The following is a 7,283-nucleotide window of genomic DNA, read 5'->3' as shown; positions in this document are numbered from 1 at the left end:
TCTGATGTGTCTCCTCAGGGAACCCAGGGGCTTCTAGTGTTTGTTTCTTCCTGCTTGCCCTACACAGATCACCTACTTGCCACAAAGTTTGCAAGGGGAGAGGGACTTTCTCTTTCCCCAGTTGCCCCAGCCCCACCCCCAGTCTTGGAACTATTGATTATTTTGCCCGCAGATGTGAACTGATTATGGGCATGAATTAGGGCTATTTCCCCACTATCTGTCAGTGGGATTAAGTCAGAATGAGCTGACTGCAGAGGAATGCCAGAGGTTTGCGAGTAGAAGACATTAAAATGTAATCAGTAGTAACTATGGGAGGATTATCTCCCACCCTCAATAATTAACTGTGACAGGTTCTGCTGTTCCAAGGTACATGGTATGGAGGAGAAAAAATTGCTCTGTGACTAAAAAGGGAGGCCAAAGTGCAGTTTACAGAGATCTCCTATTGGGCTTCCTCCTTCAGCACAGAGTGAACAGGTCTCAGTATGCAGCGTGCCATCGCCAGCCAAGTAGCAAGGCATTGTATGCGTATATACAGCACCAAGGCCAATGGGGCTCTCTTTAGGCGCTACCGCAATACAAAATAACAATGACAATATGAATAGCTCTGAGGAGCAAGGCTGCGTGTGGGGGTGTGTGTGCGGAACCACCCAAAGTTAGTGCTAGGGATCTTGGGCGGTTTCAAAGAATGGAAGATTTGGGCCCACTGGCCTGGCACTGGTTTGTTGCTGTGCCAAGATGACATGGTTCGGGGCTCCTGAAGAGATCTGTTTGCATCACTAATTGGGCCTCATGCAAAACACAAGGAACTTAGTAGAAAGACTCCTATTGACCTCATTGGGCACTGGGATCAGACTCACAGAGATTATATGGGATACAGAAAACAGGGCAGCTCGGGGGCACAGTGAGTTGATACACATCCAGGCATCTTGGTGCAGGGGCAGAGTTAATACATGGGGTTTTTAATGGTCTTGTCCTAATGCCTACATAGACACGTAACAAAACCACAGCACAGACTGGAATATGTGGCCTTCTCTATTCACGCAAGGCCTGGGACTGGATTAGCAAGTCAGGAATGAGTTGGGCTGGGAATGCTTGGATGGCACCTATCTCCACTCTGGTCAGCCTGAGGCAGTGCTGTCAGCCCCTTCCTTTCAAGAGCAACGAATTCACTTTTCACATGTCTAAAACTAATGAGTTTATCAGAACTTAAAATATCCAAAAGAAGAATTGCACTGCACAATGCAGGCCTGGCAATGTCCGATTAACATAGCAGAAAAAATAGAAATATACTCCCAGAACTGCCCTTTCTTTCCCTCATCAGCCATGTCACATGATACCCTAAACAAGTGAGATGCAAGAATCCCTCCTGGTAGGTGACACATCTAAATCAATCCGTAATGGAGCTGACCGATGGACTGAGAGCTGATTTTTGTCAAGTGTGATCACTGGTTACAGCTCTGAGCCAATATTTTTTCCTTGCAATAGAGGAACCGGAAAGAACAGGGTTCTCTTTGTTTGGCACAGTTCATACCTTACAGGAAACTGCTCAGATCTTCACCAAAGCACCAGCTTGATGTTAACATCTTCCACAAGCAGCAAATCATAGTATTTTAGCAGTTATAGATTCATAGATTCCAAGGCCAGAAGGGACCATTGTGATAATCTAATCTGACCTTCTGTATAGCACAGGCCAGAGAACTTCCCCAAAATGGTTCCTAGAATAGATTTTTGGAAAAAACATCCAATCCTGGTTGAAAAATTGTCAGTGATGGAGAATCTACCATGACCCTCAGTAAATTGTTTCAGTACTTAATTACCCTGATTGTCAAAAATGTATGCCTTATTTCCAGTTTGAATTTGTCTAGTTTCAACCTGCCATTGGATTATATTATCCCTTTCTCTGCTAGATTGAAGAGCCCATTATTAAATATCTGTTGTCCATGTAGGTACTTATAGACAAGTCACCCCTTAACCGTCTCTTCGATAAGCAAAAAAGTTTGAGCTCCTTAAGTCTGTCACGATCATGCATGTTTTCTAGTCCTTTAATCATTCTCATGGCTCTTCTCTGAACCCTCTCCAATTTATCAACATGCTTGAATTGTGGTCACCGGAACTGGATACAGTATTCCAGCAGTGGTCACAGCAGTGCCAAATACAGAGGTAAAAATAACCTCTCTACTTCTACCCAAGATTCCCCTGTCCCTGTTTATGCATCCAAGATTTGAATTAGCCCTTCTGGGCCCTGCATCACATTGGGAGTGCATGTTCAACTGATTAAGCAGCATGACCCTCCATGACAAATCTTTTTCAGAGTCACTGCTTCCCAGGAGAGAGTTGCCCATCCCGTAAGTATGGCTGCAGTCTTTGTTCCCAGATGTATACATTTACATTTAACTCTATTAAAGCACATATTGTTTGTTTGCTCCCAGTTTAACAAGTAATCCAGATTGCTCTGAATTAGAGATAGAACAGACCAATTAAATCATAGCTTGTCCATCTTAAGAGCCTCTTCCTCCCCCAGCTTTCCCTGCAATAATATATATTCTCCATTGTTTTCTCCGATCTAGTTTTATGTCTCGTATGATTGGTCTTCCACTGCTTCCCTAAGGACATTATTCCATAGGATAGTAGATGTCACAATTAGGAAAGGTTTCTTGATCCCCAGCCAAATTTCCCTGTTTCTGTTTCATCCTTTACTTCAAACCACTTTGTCCCATATGCAACAATTCCAATCCCTCTTTGGTATCTACACCCTTCCAACACCAATTCTTCTGGATGAGTATTATCTCTCTAAATAACCTAGATCTGTTTCAAGAATGTGAGGCATTTCATTCCAGGTACTTGTGACAGAGTCTTATCAGTGACATGCAGTTTGATCATTCATGCCATGAAGTTTGCATTGAACTCAACATTATGTTCTGCACCAGAACCATAGCAAGACTAATATGGTAATGGCAAGGGGATTAGAGTGTGTGTAATGAGCAGCCCTCTGCAATGGGGATATATTTCCTGGTTTCTGTATCCAAATATACTAATACAGCTGAGAGGGACATGGTGCTGACTGATGTCTTCCACTCCCTTTGGGAGTGGAGAGGGCTGGAAAGAAGAATTGCTATTTTTGTTTCCCAGTGTAAGAGGGTGAAGACCTGTGGGGAAAACAATAGAGGTGACATGCTTTGAAAGGTGGAATTTTCATCCTATCACCTGCTCTCTTGTCTTCACCAGTCCTCTCCAGAGTTAGCAGAGTTCCCTGGCCCTGACAGCTGATTCCTGTCCTTCCCATAGCGGCAATGCAAGGTAAGCGTCACACTTCAGAGTTCGGATGAGCTGAATGGCCTGCGTGTGGGTTTGAGGCTAGGAAAGAAGCAATATTCCTCCATCTCGGATAGAAAAACTGGCCCAGTGTCATTGGGGTTGAACATGACCATGTTACTCTCATTCACAGGCTCTGCTTTAGAAGTATCAACCCCTTCTGACAGGAAGGGTCAGGAAACACTGATGGGTTGTGAGGTACTATGTGGGGCCTGGAGAAACGTTACGTGACTCCCAAATATATGCTGGTGCGCTCCAGAGGGAATGGCTAATGCTGGAGATGGAAGTGGGACTGCGACATCAGTTGTCTTAGGGCCCAATGCAGGGCTGGAGGTGCCCTCTGTGGCCTGGGGTTGGATGTCAACACGGCAGCAGCAGTGAGCATCCCCTCTGGCAGGACCAGTGCAGGGGACAGATGGGCAGAGTCTCTTGCTGGCATCAGTGACAAATCTTCCATGATGACATATCCCACTAGCCATTTCTGACAGGAGTTGTTTAAGATGGCAGCAATCGGTGACCTTTGACTTCAATGTCCCCTTGTGCCACTTCCCCACCTGCTGGCTGGCCTTGTGGCCTTTCTTGCCCTCCAGCAAGGGGCTGCTTCATCTCTTTCTGAGCAGTAAGTGAGATGGGGTGGAGCTGAGCTGTTCCTCTCTCCTCCCACACCAGCAGGGTCTGGGAAGGGGACCTCTGGGGTAGGGACACGTACTCCAGGGACACTAGCCTCTCCCTGGTCCCCAGTGGGGCAGCTTCCCAGTCCTGATGAACGTCAGGCAGGGAGCATCCATGGGGGAGGCTCAAGTATGGACCATTAAAGTCAAAGCAGGACATGGGGACCTGAGAAGCAGTGACCTTAGTGGCTGGCGACAGGGACTGACTGGTGCCCCGACTTGAATGGCAGCCAGCCGGGGCTGCCGGATGTGGAGCTGGAGTTGTCATTTCGAGAGTCTGATACGGGTTCTCTGGGTCCAGTGCACCAAGGAAGCACATCCTCCTATCGGCCACGGCTGCAGGGAGCTCTGCTGAACTAACTTTCATCGGTCACCCTGCAGAGAACATCACATACAGACAGGTAGTGGAGCTAAGGGCCCCCTGGGAGAAAGGTCTCTTTGGGGTTAGAAGGAATCTTTCCCGAGGGGGAAGATTATCCCATAATTCCTTATAGCAGAGTTTCTTGCTCCTTCCTCTGAAGCAGCTGGCACCGGCATCTGTTCCTGGCAGGATACTGGACTAGATGGACCATTGGCTGGACCCAGTCTGGTAGTTTCGGTGTTTCTGGAGTATAGGGGGCCCAAGCAGCATATTACCCTACAGAGACCATCATCACCACCACCCATATTATATAGCACCAGACCTTTGCCTGGCACTTGGCAGAGATTGTAAAAAGACATGGCCCCTGCCCCCAGGAGCTTACAGCCACTGAGGTAGAAGATAGAGAAAGGGAGGAGGCAGGCAAGGAGAGATGGGGATTCAAACAAATACAAATAATGGCCTGCGCTTTCCAAAAGTGACCAGTGATGGCTGGGCACCAACCTCAAGACACTTTAAGGTACGTCTCCACTGCAATGTTTACGTTGGCCCCACACTTCTCTTGCACTGGAGGAATTATCCTTTGGCCTATTGTGGTTCCTACTGGCTCTTGTATGCTCCCAGAACCAGAATGAGCCCCAAAGGTGGTGAGGGCCTCACTTCCAGGTGACAGGAAGATAGGATGTGTGGGGGAGGGGGTGTGTATGCATCTGTGTGCTGAGGGTGCTTATTCACCTCCATGTCCAGATTGGGAAATCAAGGGCATTGAGGGAAGCCCATTTCCAGAAACCCCTGAGCTGAGTAGATCTCAGTTTCAGTGAACTGCAGAGGGGTGTGGCCCAACCTCTGGGTCTGTGCTGAAGCTGACTGGAGTGTCTAACTCAGCAAGACAGGAGTGAAGGGGCACCTATTCTGGCAGGAAGAGGTTCTCTGTGGTATCCCTGGTCATTGAGTAATGGTCTCAAGGGAAGACAAATGGAAATTGATGTGCAATTGCCTGGGAAAAGGCTGCCATGAAGGCAGAAGCAGCCAAACAAAGGGCTGCACACGAGCAAGCACTGGACTTAAAAGTCAAATTGATTGAAGCACAGAAAGATGCTCAGGAGCAGAAGAAAAGAGAACTGGGTAGCAAATGCACTGTCCAAAAAAAAAAAAGGTAATTTTAGATATACTGCCTCTGCCATGGACAGTGTCCATGTCTCTGGCAGTAAGTTCAGGAGAAGAGTGTGACGTTGCGCTCCATATGATTTTATATGTTACTATTTAAAATGCTAATGAGTGTGAATAAGATGTAACTAGAATACGCTTCATGCAAAAGGTCTCTTGTAAGGTATCATTACAAAGCTTATAATCTATTGAGTGTGGTCATCCTATCTGTATAAATGTATCACTCTTGTATCTGAAACTAGAAATATGAAATATAACTCTGAGGTCCTATTGCAATTATGCAAAGTTTGGGCCATTAATGGCGGTTTGGAATCTTGATGGCTCCCATCAACTAGGACAATTGGTTGTAAATGGCTCTGTTTACTTGCAAGCTTTCCTGTGAGTCAGGCCAGGAAGAATGAAAGCTTGGGGTCTCACAGGACATATGACCAAGTCACCTGGTACTGGAATCCTTCTTTAACTTGGTGCTTTTGCATTTAGAAGGAGGGGTGCGAACCCAGAGACAGACAAAGGATTCCCGCCTTGTGCCAAAGCTATAAAAGGGGATGGAACAGAACAAATGGGGCTGCAGTCATGAGAAGTCCCCTAGCTACCATCTGAGCTGGAACAAGGACTGTACCACGGGAGAGAACTGGGCCCAGACTAGAAAGGAGTCTAGTCTGTGAAAAAAGCTTATTGGAACATCTCTGAGGGTGAGATTTACCTATATTCAGTTTTTTAAATGTATTAGGCTTAGACTTGCATATTTTGTTTTATTTTGCTTGGTAACTGACTTTGTTCTGTCTGTTATTACTTGGAACCACTTAAATCCTACTTTTTATATTTAATAAAATCATTTTTACTTATTAATTAACCCAGAGTAAGCAATTAATACCTGGGGGAGCAAACAGCTGTGCATATCTTTCTATCAGGGTTACAGTTTATGAGTTTACCCTGTATAAGCTTTATACAGAGTAAAGTGGATTTATTAGGGGTTTGGATCCCACTGGGAGCTGGGTGTCTGGGTGCTAGAGACAGGAGCACTTGCTAAGCCGTTTTCAGTTAAGTCTGCAGTTTGGGGGGCAAGGGTTGGACCCTGGGTTTGTGTTGCAGCAGATTAGCGTATCTGGCTCAACAAGGCAGGGTTCTGGAGTCCCAAGCTGGCAGGGCAAATGGGCTCAGAGGTAGTGTCAGCACATCAGGTGACAGTCCCAAGGGGGTTTCTGTGACCCAACCCATCACGTACCTCCATTTCCAGATTGGGAAATCAAGGGCATTGAGGCAAGCCCATCTCCAGAAGGAGAGATCAGGGAGGAATGGCTCAGGGTTTGGGGCTGGTGTTTCCAGGGAGCCAGGGAGACCAGGGGCTGCAAGTCCACCATTGACGTTTCCAGATGGGCGTGTGGAGGATGTGTTAAGGTTTATCATTCACACCAGTTACATTTGCCACCTCTGCCTGATGGAATCAGCCACACACAGGAATTGAGATGCCACTATCACCGAGTAACGTCTCGGAGAGTATCACCAGTGAGCAGTGCACTGATCACTCACCCATCCAGCACTTGGATGAAGCTGACCAGGTCTGTCTTCTTGGAAGGGCTCTGCTTGCCCAAGTCCAGCTGGCTGCTCGGCAGCGGAATCCCGAGCAGTACTTTCTGAAAAGAGACAAGGGCAGATAGCACTCCTGGCAGACAGAGGGTGATTCCCTGAGGGCAGAGGGGAGCCAGAAGTCCCGTAGTGGAGATACGGCAGTGTGTGGTAGCAGTTTAACCCCTCCTGGGGGCAACATTGCTCCT

The 7,283-nt window shown here is 47.0% G+C and overlaps 1 pseudogene; it reads right to left on the bottom strand.

Annotated features, from left to right (window-relative positions):
• Window positions 1-1,046: 1,046 nt before the first annotated feature.
• LOC127036522 (cytokine receptor common subunit beta-like) overlaps window positions 1,047-7,283 on the bottom strand; it is a 28,971-nt pseudogene continuing 22,734 nt past the window's right edge.

This window comes from Gopherus flavomarginatus, chromosome 1 (assembly GCF_025201925.1).
Source record: "Gopherus flavomarginatus isolate rGopFla2 chromosome 1, rGopFla2.mat.asm, whole genome shotgun sequence".
In the NCBI taxonomy this organism is placed as follows: Eukaryota; Metazoa; Chordata; order Testudines; family Testudinidae; genus Gopherus; species Gopherus flavomarginatus.
The sequence above is the reverse complement of the archived record's forward strand: the minus strand, read 5'-3'. Positions and strand labels throughout refer to the sequence as shown.